This window comes from Arvicanthis niloticus, chromosome 22 (assembly GCF_011762505.2).
Source record: "Arvicanthis niloticus isolate mArvNil1 chromosome 22, mArvNil1.pat.X, whole genome shotgun sequence".
In the NCBI taxonomy this organism is placed as follows: domain Eukaryota; kingdom Metazoa; phylum Chordata; class Mammalia; order Rodentia; family Muridae; genus Arvicanthis; species Arvicanthis niloticus.
The window spans coordinates 48544632-48559825 of NC_133429.1; the positions used below are offsets into that span (position 1 = coordinate 48544632).

At 44.7% G+C, this 15194-nt stretch overlaps 1 long non-coding RNA gene and 1 pseudogene across 1 annotated transcript; both read right to left on the reverse strand.

Moving 5' to 3' along the window:
* Positions 1-2369: 2369 nt before the first annotated feature.
* Positions 2370-3164, reverse strand: LOC143435638 (bolA-like protein 2 pseudogene; annotated as a pseudogene).
* A 4251-nt stretch (positions 3165-7415) lies between these two features.
* Positions 7416-11690, reverse strand: LOC143436290 (uncharacterized). The gene is made up of 2 exons (XR_013106418.1): positions 11343-11690; positions 7416-7980 (listed from the first exon to the last, which is right to left on the reverse strand). It is a non-coding gene; the product is annotated as an uncharacterized LOC143436290 (long non-coding RNA).
* Between the last annotated feature and the right edge of the window lie 3504 nt (positions 11691-15194).

Consider the following 15194-nt stretch of genomic DNA (forward strand, 5'->3'; position numbering starts at 1 on the left):
TGAGTTCTGGTCCTGACTTCCTTTGGTGATGAACAGCAACATGGAAGTGTGAGCTGAATAAACCCTTTTCTCCCCAACTTGCTTTTTGGTCATGATGTTTTGTGCAGAAATGGAAACCCTGACAAAGACAATGTAGAAGTATCAACTCCTCCTGCACCATGCCTGCCTGGATGCTGCCATGCTCCTTCCTTGATGATAATGGACTGAACCTCTGACCCTGTAAGGCAGCCGCAATTAAATGTCCTCACAAGAGTTGCCTTGGTCACGGTGCCTCTTCACAGCAGTAAAACCCTAAGGCAGATGGTAAGTAGAGACAGCCCTGTCCCTCTCCATGGCCCCTGGATGAGCAGGGGACTGCCTTTTGCATGTCTTCTCAAAAATGTGTGACCCTTGGGATTAAATGATTGTAATAAACCCAAATGCCCCGTGTCCTGCTCTAGCCCCGGAAGGCAACAAGGCCCTGCAACAGTGTAGCCATTGCAGCATGGTGAAGCTGGGGGGATGGGTAAGATGATCCAGTGATATCTTTGATCTTTCTGGTTACAGATGGATTCTTCCTCTTCTTGTGGTGGTGAGATATGAATTCCTCTTTCTTGTGAGGAGACAAGGAAGTTACTCTCTCTGTTCTGTTCCTTTCTTTGTTATTTGGGGGCACCTTGCCTCAGCTACTTCTTCTGCCCCATGTGTACTATCTTAGGCTATGCTGTATTACTTACATCAGACTGAGAGATAATACCAGACCTGAGTGATAGGTTCCTTTGATTTTGAGGTATATTTTATAGAACCCACCCACTGGGTTCTAAAGAACAGGTAGATTCCCCATCAGCCATGGAGGATACCAGAGGGTAAACCTTCAAAACCAGATGTTTCTCCAAGATCATTCAGGTGTTTTACAAAAGATGTTTTCACAACCAGATGGGGCACACAACAGGGTGTGACTCCATGCTGCTGCAATGGGTATCTCCTTACCCCAACCAGAAAAAAAAAATATATCAAAAAAAGAGAATTCCCATAGGCATGAGGGAACAGGACATAGAGAAGGCAGCCCCAGAACCCACAGACCCTCTCCAGATACATGTTCACTGCCTGAGCTGGAATTGTTCCAGAGATTACACAAAGAAATTAAGTAGCCGCCGGGCAGTGGTGGCCTTTAATCCCAGCACTTGGGAGGCAGAGGCAGGCGGATTTCTGAGTTCGAGGCCAGCCTGGTCTACAGAGTGAGTTCCAGGACAGCCAGGACAGAGAAACCCTGTCTCGGAAAACAAAAACAAAACAAAAAAACAAACAAACAAACAGAAAGAAAGAAAGAAAGAAAGAAAAAAGAAACTAAGTAGCCAAGAAGAAAGATGCCAAACAGGATGGAATGTTCTTGACAGACAAGAGACCCATACTCCCCGCCATTATCAGAAGACAGATGGTCACCAAACCCCACCAGACCACCCAACTGGGGGCAGTTAAAACTGCTGAGCTGCTCAAACCCAGATAGTATTCCCAGATTTGGGTTTGAGAACACCTCCCTCTGGGGTTTGACAATAGCTCAGCCTTCAAGGTCAAAGTTTCCCTAAATCTGACAAAAGTCCTAAATGTTGATTTAAAAAAAAATACATTTTGCCCATGGATGCAAAGCTCAAGACAGATAAAAAGGAGAAATAAAGTTAAGGGGAAAAAAAAAACCTTTAACTATGCCCCCTGAGACAGGCAAAAACGGGTTCAATCTTCTACCCTTTGCCTGCTTCTAAGGAACGGACGCATCCCATATCAAAAAGCCCATAAGATAAAAGTCCCTAACTGTTCTCTCCATGCAACCGAGCCAGTGGATTGATTATTAATCGGATGATTCAAGAGTCTGAGCCCTTCCTTGCCTGGGTCTGAACCTGCCCACAAGTTCCTGGTAAAGAAAAGTCCCACCCAAACAAGAGGACTCAGCACACCCAGGTGATGAAGGCAGATGGCTCATCACCAGGTCTCTAAAGATAAGACTGATGTGTGCCTTAGAATTATGGTTTTCCTATTTTGTCTTTTTAATCTCCCCGTGGAAACAAACCTCATAAAGCCCGGACTTTGGAAGTGCGTTTTAAGGCAAACGGAAACCAGGGAGCTCATAGGTAACCAGTTCACTGAAACGCCTTCCAGGTAGATTTCTGTAAAATATTCCATCCAGTGGCTCCTGGGGACGAGCATGCCCCTGGGGTGCCAACCTATCCAATACTGTGCTTGCCTGGCAGTCAGGTCTGCAAACTACCAGAAGCAAAAATCACCCTGTCCAACAGGGTTATGAATCAGCTCTCCTGAGGACACAGGGATTCCTTCACAGTACCTACCCTCGGTCACAGACAATGCAATCCGACATCCATACAGGTTAGGGCCGATAGAAAGCCAAAAATCACAATCAGAAAACGGATAGAACCTAAGGAGTCCGATCATACCTGGTTAGTCCAGACATAGGCAACAGATTCACTATCCAGGCAAAAGAAATGCTCACCGAGAGCCATCTAATCTGTTGGCCCAAATTGACCAATCTTGGAATCCCCTGGAATATGAACCCCTTAAGATGGCAAGGATGTAAAACTCCAAGTTCCTAAGAATTCCTTTGGTAACCTCAAAGATAAAGGTCCAGGAAGCAGCATAAGCCAGGCCCTCAGTGCTGGGTCAGGGCTGCTGGGCCCCAAGCCGCCATATTATGTTTGGGATGGAACTTATCAAGGAATAAGCTTCACTTCTAATCTTTTTTTTCCCCCAGGTTTAAATTTTAATGCCTGTTCTGGTCTGGGTCCATCATTCCCGCCCCTGTCGGGTCCACTGCTCTGGGGTTGAGTTTTCGGCTCAAAGGCGCGGGAGCTCTTCTGTTAAGCACTCGTTCACCAGCCAGTATATCGGAAGCAGTGGCTTTCCTTCGAACTTAGGACACCACCAGGACTCGGAAGCTGGTCGTGCAACAGTTCAGAGTTCATGTCCTCCACCGCCACATGCTCTGCCTCCAGGTCCTGCTGCAGCTTCTCGTGGAGGTAGTCGGCTGAGTTCCATGACCACAGCCCGGCTGGGCCACAGCCCGGTGTGCACAGAACCTTGCCTCGTTCCGGCCACCCTTCACTTCTAATCTTAACTGCTGTAAATGGGACCAACCTGAACTTACCCAGGGGGACCTCCAGGGGAAGGGTGCCTGTTTAATGTCACCAAGATGCCTCCTAAGTAGTTCCCCCCATGCAGTTTGCACAGCAGGTTAATTCCAGGCATGTCAGTCAAATGTATCTCCGGGCCCTGAGGCTACCTGGCTTGCCCTCACTGTGGCTTAACCAAGTGTGTGCCTTCTGAATTATTTGTATTGGAGGAGAATCCAGTCCTCCGTGTCCTCCAACATGAGTGACCCACTGAGTTGGTGGGAGCAGGCGCCGTGGGCTCTGCTGTAGTTGGAACTTCAGTCCTTGTCACGGGGGATAAAAACTTTTAAGAAACTCATGCCAAGTACACGTAGACCCGGGCCACCTGGAACAGTCTGCTTCCCGCCTGGAAGTCCAGTAGATTCCTCAGCCAAGGCTGTTCTTCTGAATCAAGTGGACTGAATCTCTTCTTTATGAGACAAGGAGGGCTCCGTATGGCACTAGGAGAAACTTTGTTGCTTCTAGGCCAAGCATTCAGGGATGATTTTTAAAAATTAGCCATAGTCAAAAATAATCTTCAAAAAAATAAAGAATGTCAAGAATCCGGCAACTGATACTAATGTTTGTTCTCCTCGTCCTGTTGGTTGACTGGTCCATTCATCCTTTTGCTCCTAGATCCTATAGGACCCTGCTTTCTCAGCTGCCCACCTATCTGTAAAACAGAGTATAAATTCTGTTAAACTCCTAATGCTAAAAACACAATATAACCTTTTGCCCCTAGATGATCATGATCTTACTCCGGCTACAGAACCAGTGGGAAATGTAACCCCCCACCCCAGACTTTAGTAGAGTCCTTGAAAACATGGCCCATGGTTCTAGAAAAATCTCTAAGTGTGCTAATCTTGTAGCTCCAAACCTTTCTCAGGGTGAACTTTAAGCACAAAAACAGTGTCCTTGTTGATACACTTCAGTTAACAAGAAGTCAGGAGCAGAACAACAGAAGCCGAAAAGCAAGATAACCAAGTCTAGAGACTTTCCCAGAACCAAGGACCTTGCTCTCAAGGTCGCTACTAAAGTCTGAGGGCCTGTTACATTACCCACTGGTTCTGTGTGTACCAGAGCTACTCACAACAAGGACACTTCAAATGTCGCAGCAGCATCACGGAATGCCAGGAAATGGGCAATTATGGAGTCTTGAAAGTGAGTAACCTCCAGCTGAGACCACTATATCCAGTCAGCTACCCTTTAAATTTGACGGAGAAACAAAGACACTTCAAGTCAAACTAAGGCAACCCTTGAGTCAGCAGGCAGAAGATATGCACAGAGGAACAAAGAGTCTCTGTCCTGCAACAGAACACAGCAAACCCTCTATAAAAACATGGGGGGGGGGAGGGGGGTGAAATTACCTAGGGGAGAAAGTAAAGGGCAGCAACCAGCCAACCAGCCAACCACAGAGGTTAGTAAAAATCTCTTGACAATTACTATAAATATAAGTGTCTTCAACTTACAATAAAGACATGTGGACTAATTGACTGGGTTTAAAAATTAGATCCAGGATCTGGGGGTGTAATGCAGTTGGAAGAACACTTACCTGTATGTATGGAGCCTGGGGATCAACTCAGTCCTCGAGCACACACTTTTAATCCGAAGAGTTTTCTGTAAACAATGATAAATTATGTCTCTGTGGGCGAAATGAACCAGTTCAAGCCAGATTAGATGATATTAAATGCAGGTTTATTGCAAAGGTGTTCTTGAGTGAGTTCGATGACCCCAAGGACCAGGAAAGTCACCATGGAAAGAGGGCAGGGGGGCAGAGAAAAAGAGAAAAGGTGCTTTTGAAGAGATTGGGGAGAGGAAGAGGAGGAGGAGGAGGAGAAGAAGAAACAACAAAGAGAGAGAAGGAGAGGGGGAAGAGACCGAAATGCCTGGATTAAATAGGGGAAGAACCTCTGGGGGGAGAGCAGCCCAGAAAGTTCAAGGTGTGCCAGGTAGGGACTGAGGGATGCTGGGAGAACATAGAGGCCAGGTCAGCTTTGGTATGTAAGATATGCAGCTCAGTCCCTTGGCCATGTCTGAAACAAAACAAACAGGATTAAATAAAATCAATGTTAGGTCAGGAGGCAGAACAAGCAACCAGTTGCCAGGGAGTGAGCATAGGAGGTAGACAGCACAGAAAAGAAAAGGCCTTTTTCTTCTGGGACGTCAGTGGGAGGCTTTCACCATAGCATCTGGCCCCTGAGTCTTCATTTGGAAAAATCTAACGTTTGGGATTTTGTTTTTTTAAAAACAACCAAGAGATGTTACCACAAATCCTACTAGAACATAAAGAATCTTGACTACTTAAAAATTATTAAACAATTATATTTCTTTCTTTCTTTCTTTCTTTCTTTCTTTCTTTCTTTTTTTTTTTTTTTTTTTTTTTTTTTTTCGAGACAGGGTTTCTCTGTATAGCCCTGGCTGTCCTGGAACTCACTCTGTAGACCAGGCTAGCCTTGAACTCAGAAATCCACCTGCCTCTGCCTCCCAAGTGCTTGGATTAAAGGCGTGCGCCACCACCACCCGGCAACAATTATATTTCAAATAACTGGAAAACTTAGATGAAATAAATAAATTTCTAGACACACAAGGTTTAACCTACCAAGATTAAACCAAGAAGATATGACAGGTTTTTAGCCAGCTGAGGAGTGAAGGGTTGCTGGCGGGTAGGTCTCACCAGCTCTCAGGGGCTCACTCTTTGATAGATGGAAAACTTGAAGTAATTTCAGGCTACCCTTGTTTTTGGAAAATAAATACATTCATATACCCTGTGCACACATGCCCTGTGCGCACATACCCTGTGCATACATACCCTGTGCACACATACCCTGTGTGCACATACCTTGTACACACATACCCATGGACACATGCCCTGTGCACACATACCCTGTGCACACATACCCTGTGCACACATACCCTGTGCACACATACCCTGTGCACACATACCCTGTGCACACATACCCATGGACACATACCCTGTGCACACATACCCTGTGCACACATACACTGGGTTGCAACAGTACGCCAACCAAGAGTACTGTGAAGGGTGAATACTTCTGCCAGAAGTGTGAAGTGTGTTGGTGGATTTGGTGGTGGTGGTGGTGGTTGGTTGGTTAATTTGGTTTGTTTTTGGTTTTTTGTTTTTGTTTATTTGTTTGAGACTGGGTTTATTTGTCTAGTCTTTGATATCCTGGAACTAACTATAGACAAGTCTGTCTTCAAACTCACAGGGACCTTGAGTTCTTATCCTAAGAGATAATTCTTTCTTCCTTGTGGTGAGTTTCCCAGATGAAGGCTCACCTGCTGCGCTTGGGATGTGCTGCTCTCTGCCATTTCTCCAGATGCAGAAAGCTCGATTGCGTAACTTGTGGTAGGAGAAACTGGGTTTGACTCTAGAGTTTGACTTCTCACCCTAGAAAAACCAAAACAGGATACAACCCTGACCCCAATGTAGGAAGCCGCTGTTAGCGGTGGTATAATCCACCATTCCAAGATGGCTCGGACATCGTGTCCTCCACTAGTAAACAATTAACTGTGCAGGCGCCAAAAGTCACTGCCCATCCCGGGGTGATGAGTGAACAGCCAATCAGAAGTGAACACGTCACTCTAGGGTGTATTTAAGCTGTGCCTCTTCCTGTCTTTGGCCCTTTCGCGTCTTTCACGTCTGCTGATACAAGATTAAACCCTCGCTGTGGTAACTACCCGAATTCTGCCTCTCGTGTTTCTCTTCCACGGGTGAAAAGGGGACACGGGAGGCACGCGCAACACCCGAACTCAGAGCTCATCTCCACCCTGGCTCACAGCTGCTACCTTAGAACATGCCTTTTAACAAGTTACTTACTTAAAGCTCAGTGACATTTAAGGTCATGGTTCCTCGTGGCTGCACAGATGGAGGTGTGAGCCCCGAAACCGTAACAGCTCACTAGGCAGGAGCCATGGCATAGGCAAGGTTATACGGAAGGTCAGATTATCTTAGAGTGTGTTCATTCTGAGAGAGGAGGGCTTTGAGGAGCATGTACCATCAGATAACACACACACACAAACACATGCGTGTGTACACGCACGCATGCACGCCCAGCACTTGGGAGGCAGAGGTCAGAGTGGTCTACAGAGTGACGGATAAGGCTACAGAGAAAAATCTTGTCCCAAAAACCAAACCACAAAAAAAAAAAAAAAAAAGAAAAAGAAAGAAAGAAAGAAAGAAAGAAACAAAGAAAGAAAGAAAGAAAACAAAAGGCTTAGGGTTTTACTGTTGTGAACAGATACCATGACCAAGGCATCTCTTTTAAGGACATCATTTAATTGGGGCTGGCTTGGGGCTGGCTTACAGGTTCAGAGGTTCAGTCCATTATCATCAAGGCAAGAACATGGCAGCATCCAGGCAGGGATGGTGCAGGAGGAGCTGAGAGTTCTCCATCTTCATCTGAAGTTGGCTAGCAGAATATTGGCTTCCAGGTGAGGGTCTTAAAGCCCACACCCACAGTGACACACCTACTCCAACAAGGCCACCACTCCTCTTCCTCTTCCTCCTTCTCCTTATTTATTTTATGTATGTGACACACCAGAAGAGGGCATCAGATCCCATTACAGATGGTTGTGAGTCACCATGTGGTTGCTGGGAATTGAACTCAGGACCTCTGGAAGAGCAGTCAGTGCTCTTAACCACTGAGCCATCGCTCCAGCTCCCAAGGCCACACCTTCTAATAGTGCCACTCTCTGGGCCAAGCATATCCAAACCATCACAAGAGGTAAGCACAGAGAAGTAAACACTGACGTTGTTGGAGCTGGTCCACAAGACAGGAACATGGAGAACAACTGCAAATGCACGTAGGAAGACGGCGTTTCCCTGGGACCCAAATCAGAAGAGAAAACAAGGAAAGGAAATTATAGTCCAACTTCCTTGGATACAGCAACAACAAAATCTCAATCAAATTTTCAAAAAAAAAAAAAAATTCAAAAAAACATTCAAAAAAAATTTCAAAAAAATACCTTAATGTAGAAGCAGATGGGCTGGGGCTAACATGTAAAGAAAATGTCGTGAAGAACCTGGCACTCTAGGTGCACACCGAAGAAGTAGCGTTTAAAAGAGAGAGGGCTAAAGAACACACTGAGGAGACAAGATCCAGGACTGGGAAAACAGCTCACTGGTTAAGAGCACTTTTTTTTTTTTTTTTTTTTTGAGACAGGGTTTCTCTGTGTAGCCCTGGCTGTCCTGGAACTCACTCTGTAGACCAGGCTGGCCTATGAACTCAGAAATCCGCCTGCCTCTGCCTCCCAAGTGCTGGGATTAAAGGCGTGCGCCACCACTGCCCAGCTTGGTTAAGAGCATTTAATTCCCCTTGTAAGACGGTGCAGGTTCACACCACAGGATGGATCACAACCTCCCATAACTCCAGTCCCAGGAGATCTGGTGCCTTCTGAGGTCACTAGGCACACATGTGGTGCATGTACATACTTGAAGGTAAAACATATAACATCAGTAAATCTAAAAAAAATCTTTTCAAAGATGGTGAGAGATGACAAGAGGACTTAGCAGGTAAAGGGACTTACTACCTAGCCTGACAACCAGAATTAGGTTCGCAGGATCCACACAGTGGAAAGAGAGGTCTGACTCCAGAAAGTTGGTCTCTAAATCCTCACATAAGCACTATGGCACATGTACATACACATACATATACCATACAGACAGACGGACAGACAGACACAAGCACGCACTCACTCATGTATGCATGTGTGTGATAAAGAAATAAAATGTGGTAAACTTGTTGAAAAAAAAAATAAAAGGGAAAACATCGAACCCTACGACCAATTTGGTTTCATTCCAAGGATTTAAGCTTAGTTGAGTGTTCACAAATCAACAAGTGTAAACAAGCATGTGAGACCAGACAACAAGATCAGGCCATCACCTGAGACAATGCAGGAGACCTTTAACAGAGGTCAGCTTCCCTTGTGTCTAAATAAACAACTTTGAAGAGACTAGGAAACAAACCTTTAGGCTTATACTAAATGCGGAGAACCTGAAAGGGATTCCTCTGAAATCCGGGACACAACAGGGTTTCCAGCCTGTCCACCCTTGTCCAATATAGTGGCCAAGATCTTATCTAGATAAGCCTAGCAAAATAAAAAGAAGTGATGCAAATAGGAAAAGGGGAACCAAACCGTCCTCTGTGCAGACAGCGCAACTGTATACTAAAAGTCCCTAAAAGCTCCGCCAGAAACTCTTAGACGCTGACAAATATTTCCAGGAAAGTAGCAGACACATGATCAGCACACAAAAGAGAGTAACTGGATCTTCTATATGCCAGTAACAAACTCTCTGAGGAAGAAATCAGAATAGAAAATAGATGAGTAGATAAATAAACAATTCACTCACTGAAGCTGTTTAAAAAAAACAAACAAAACTAAGACAAAATCTGGTCAAGTTGGTGAAATACCTCCATAGTGAGAGCTTGCTTACTTTAAGACACTGTTCTGCTTAGATTTGTCTTGTTTTTGTTTTGTTTCATTGATGTTGAGGAATCGCCTCCATATAATTGGCCTGTTGCCGAACCTGTGAAACATTTTCTTAATTAATGATTGACATTGGAGGGCCCAGCCTTTTGTGGGCGGCACCATTCCTGGGAAGGTGATCCTGGTTGCTCTAACAGGCTGAACTCATTTGTAACCTGCTGGTTACAGGAGCCTGAGGCAGGTAACACAGGCTTTGTGAGGGCAGGGTGGGTCCAAGGCTGAGGTTTCCCAGGTCTAAGGGACGGGTCCTCAACCTTCCTAATGCTTTGACCCTTTAATATAGTTCCTCGTATGTGGTGACTCCTAACCATAACATTATTTCTGCTGCTACTTCATATCTGTAATGTTGCTACTGTTATGAACCAGAATGTAAATGTCTGTGCTTCCCCGTGGTCTTAGATGACCCCTGTGAAAGGGTCATCCGAACCCCTCCTCCAAGGGTCACACATAGATTGAGAACCTCTGGTCTAAGGGAACCAAGAAGGCACCGTGGACTCAGGTCCTCAGTGAGTATAGTGTGTGTGTGCCTGTGAGTATAGCCTGTGTGGTATAGAGTCCTTGTGCAAGATGGCCTCCCTTGTTTTCACGCTCAGGACAGAGGTGAGGCAGGCAGGCAGTTACCCTAGAGGCACGCACGCACATGAGGTGGGAAGGCCTGTGGCAGCTGGAACTGAGAGCAATTGACATAGGCCTGCAGCTGTATGATGGTTGGAACTTCTAGCACACAAGTGTGATGGAGCAAGACCTGTAATTATTCCAGAAGGCTAAGGCAGGAGGATAGCCTTTAGTAAAACACTCTAATGGAGGCAGGGTCACAAGGGAGGCAGGGTCACAAGGGATGTTGTTACAGGAAGCCCACCAGAGATGACCAGGCAGACACCGTTTATAGACAATTGAAAGTCTTTATTCCAGCCTGATAGGACTCCTCTCAGTTATTCAGGACCCAAGTGGAGCACAGAGTGTTTAAGGGTTTTTCAAAGGTGAAAACCACATCCTAGTGTATCACTTAGCAGCTGCAGGGGAGGTCCTGTGGGAGCCAGCAGTTTAACAGAAGCTAAGAGAAGTATTTAGCCTGAGCTGACTTCAGAGTCCTAGAATAGACTCGGGTAATTTCCCACAGGGCTTCCTAACAAGGAGATCAAATTCTGTAGTCAAAATGGCCTCAGCTGTGAAAGGCCAGCTTCAAGACCACAGGGTAAACTGAGTCAGACAGTGTGGGGTGGTGTCAACAATAAGGGTCAGTGCTTATAGCAGCTGACAGGAGTCAGATAGTGACTGACATGGCTACCTATGGCAGCCAGTGATGAGAGAAAAGAAAGAGGGGAAATCAACCCCCACACAAACACACAGTGGATGAAGCAAAAGCAAGGTCCAGCACTTCCCCCGCCGCCGCCCCCCCTTTATTCCCCCTAAGACAACATTTTCTACAGAAAAAGAAAATGACCCTATAGCCACAAGTTACACATTTCCTAAGAACAATCACCACAAAGACATATTATTAAAAAACAGATTAAAATCATTACACAAAAGGAAATTACAACCGGATTATGGATTATGTATTCTTTTGACATTTATATCTAACTCGACATTTCCCACAGGCTCCCTGTAACCCCAAAGCAGCCAGTCTTTTGTTATATAGTAACAAAGTTTGAGCAGGCCAAGTCTTTAGTAGCAAATTTCTCCACAATCTGTACTTACTAAGGAGCAGGTCATCTGTCTTGCATCTTATTTTTGAAGTCTTGATCAGCTAAACCGGCTAACCATCTGTCTTCTGTTCATAAGAACAGATAGTAGAATTCATCTGTTTATAAGAATTCATAATAGAACCGGGCAGTGGTGGCGCATGCCTTTAATCCCAGCACTTGGGAAGCAGAGGCAGGTGGATTTCTGATTTCAAGGCCAGCCTGGTCTACAGAGTGAGTTCCAGGACAGCCAGGGCTACACAGAGAAACCCTGTCTCGAAAAACCAAAAAAAAAAAAAAAAAAAAAAAAAAAAAATTCATAATAGAGTTGTTTACTCTTTATTGATAACCTTCCTATTTCATGGTGCACACTGAAAATCTGTTGCCACATTCCTAGATCACAAGACCAGGAACTCAGGCCCAGCCAGACGGAATGTTCTCACTGATCATTAACTTACCCCAAGCTTACTTTTTTTTTTTTTTTTTTTTTTTTTTTTTTTTTTTTTTTTTTTTTTTTGCTACTACAATTCTGTGCTTGTAATGCGGGAAAGTTTACTGTGCACTTTTCTCTGACTTATGCAGAAATTGATACATTCTGTTCTTGATTCTAACTTTAAACTTTCGATCAACTACCCTAGCTTCCCAAAATTATTTAAATCAAGCTAACTTCCTAAAAGTACTTAAATCAGATCGAGAATCCCATAAAATCATTAATTCATCTAGACAGTGTTAACTCAATAACGCCCATCTTCATGTTGATCTGCAGAAACCTTGCCCAACAGAGTAGGCTATCACCTAGGAAGTAATCACACCGGGCTGTAGGCAGTGAGGGTCTCCTGGTGTCCGCTCATGCCAAGCCAAGTCAATAAGGACTATGGGGATGACAAGCATGAGAAAGTACGTCAGTAGCAAGAAGCAATCCTGGGATGAAGTCTCTTAGGCCATGCATTTCCAGAGTGTACCCATTGCAGCTGAGCAAGGTGGTGGGCCGGCTCTAGGAAGCTCACTTGTCCACTGCAGCTCTTCCTTCATGGTGCCTGCCACTCAGCAAAGACACAAGATGGATGACCGTCTGCCGTCACAGTATAGCTCAATAGAATGCTTGCCTAGTTTGTGTGGTGCTGGAAAAGAAGAAGAAGGAGGAGAAGGAGAAGAAGAGGAGGAGGTGGAGGAAGAGGAGGAAGAAAAAGAGGAAGAGGAAGAAAAAGAAGACAAAGAAGACAAAGGAAGAGAAGGAGGAGGAAGAGAAGGAGGAGGAGGAGGAGGGCTGGAGAGATGGCTCAGCAGTTAAGATCACTGACTGCTCTTCCAGAGGTCCTGAGTTCAATTCCCAGCAACCACATGATGGCTCACAACCATCTGTAACGGGATCCGATGCCCTCTTCTGGTGTGTCTGAAGACAGCTACAGTACTCATATACATAAAATAAATAAATGTAAAAAATAAAATAAAAGAAGAAGAAGAAGAAGAAGAAGAAGAAGAAGAAGAAGAAGAAGAAGAAGAAGAAGAAGAAGAGTCAACTGATAAGACTTTGCTTTTTTCAAAATCCACTCAAGAAAGCCACCTAAATTCATCTGAATTACTGAGAACAACCACTCACCCACCACATGGGTTCTGGGAATTGAACCTGTTGGGGTTCAGAAATTACATCACACCTTTATCCTGTAGACCAGGCTGGCCTCAAACTCAGAAATCCTTCTGCCTCTGCTTCCCAAGTGCTGGAATTAAAGGCGTGCGCTGCCTGGCTCAACATTCATGTTTTAACTTGCCAACATGTATGTCAGGTACCCACATACATGTCTTTCTTCCAAGTAGGATGTCAGTTCCCTGGGAACTTAAACTTTGCTCGACCCCTATTCAAAATGGAAGTTTTACTCCAAATAGCGTCTTATATCTGTGCAGATGTCTCTCTTATGTTGGTGTCCATCCCAGGGGCAGCTTATAAAAGCAAATGCCATAAAAGCTTGTACACAGGTGCAGGAAGTCCTGCTGGGTGGTTTGTTCAGGTCCAAGCTTATTGTGGGTAACTATACAAAGCAGTTCTACTGACTTCTATCGTGAGTGGTTTCCAAGGGCACAGAACATAACAGACTATGAGATCAACTTGGGCAGGAAAAAGTGTCCTAGTCCCTGCAGAAACAAAATAGGAGAAACCTTCCTTATACAGCGAGTAAAAGCACAAAATGACAAACTAGCCAGGTAACAGTTACCTAGGCCTTAGCAGAACCCAGATCCTTTAGAAGAGCCCAGTGCTCTGAACTGCTGAGCCATCTCTCCAGCACTTTTCGGAACACTTTGAGAGCAGGCTGTGTGCAGTATGTCTCCTTGATGTTTCACATTTTAGAGTGCACCTTTAAGAACAAGGAGTTTCTTAGATACCAGTTATCAACTTTACGAAACTTAATATTTACCTTTTAACAATTATCTTTTAACCAAATTAAACATTAACTTTTACTAATCTAACTTCCTTACTCCTGTTTACTCCTTACTCCTTACTCCTGTGAGCTGCCCTCAAAGTTTTCGATACAGGCCATGTTGCTGACTGAAAGCCAGGATTTAATCTAAGATCACATTAAGTTTACGATCACATCACATCTCTAGTATAACACCCCCCTCCCTTGTTGTTAAGGGATTTTTTTTTTGTTTGTTTGTTTGTTTGTTTTTTTGTTTTTTTGTTTTTCAAGACAGGGTTTCTCTGTGTATTCCTGGCTGTCCTGGAACTTACTTTGTAGACCAGGCTGGCCTTGAACTCAGAAATCTGCCTGCCTCTGCCTCCCAAGTGCTGAGATTAAAGGCGTGCGCCACCACCGCCCAGCTGTTAAGGGATTCTTAAGACTATTTTTTTTTTTTTACAAAAGAAATTTGAACAACTCATTTGTTTTCAGATTTATCCCAACTGTTTGCTGAGCAGTCTGTAGTTTGGACAGACTGCTAAACTCCAAAAGTGTCAGTGTTTGCTAGTGTCAGAATATGCCTTGATAAATTGTCTGTCTGTCTGTCTCTCTCTCTCTCTCTCTCTCTCTCTCTCTCTCTCTCTCTCCCCTTCTCCCCTTATCTTGAAATTTATTTAGTGTGGTTTGTTTGTAGAGACAGGGTCTCACTATATATTTAGCGTTGGTTGGCCTGGAACTCACTATGTAGACTGGGCTGACCTTGAACTCACAGAGATTTGCCTGCTTCTGCTTCCCAAGAATTAGGATTCAAGGTGTGTGCCACCATGCCTGGTATACTGTTGCTTTTAGTTATGAGTGTGTGTGACTATGTATAGACTACATATGCTCAGGTGTCCACAGAGGCCCGAAGAGGATGTAGGATTCCCTGGAACTGAAGTTACAGGCAGGTGTGAGCCGCTCAACACGGGTTCTGGAACCTACGTAGGGTTCACTGAAGAGCAGCAAGTGTTTAGTCAGTCATCCCTCCAGCCCCTCCCCTGTCTCTTTCTCCTGCAGCTCGAGGATGACACCTCTCACAGTCTCATCAACAGATTCGTGACAGTGTCTGTGTGTTGAGAAGCTGTGCTTGGAATGAGCGTAGTTATTCTTCATCCAGAACGTTAATCACGGCCTGAGCCTCTATCCTCTTGTTTTTGGTGCAAACACAACCCATGTTGGTAGGTCCTGGTAGACGTGCCTTATTCATCTTTAATCTGGAAATTTCTGTCTTCCTTTGGAAAAAATGACTGGCATTTTAAAAAAAATACAGGTTGGTTTACATTTGTACACAAATAGTGTACACACTGACTTCCTCTTCATTTAAGTTTGTGTCTATCTTCCTACTTAGAATCAAGCTAAGTATCTATCCTCAGGTAGGATTCTGTACTGTATGTCTTTGTCAGGGTAGCCTGTGTGGAGGTGTGTTGTATTCCTCT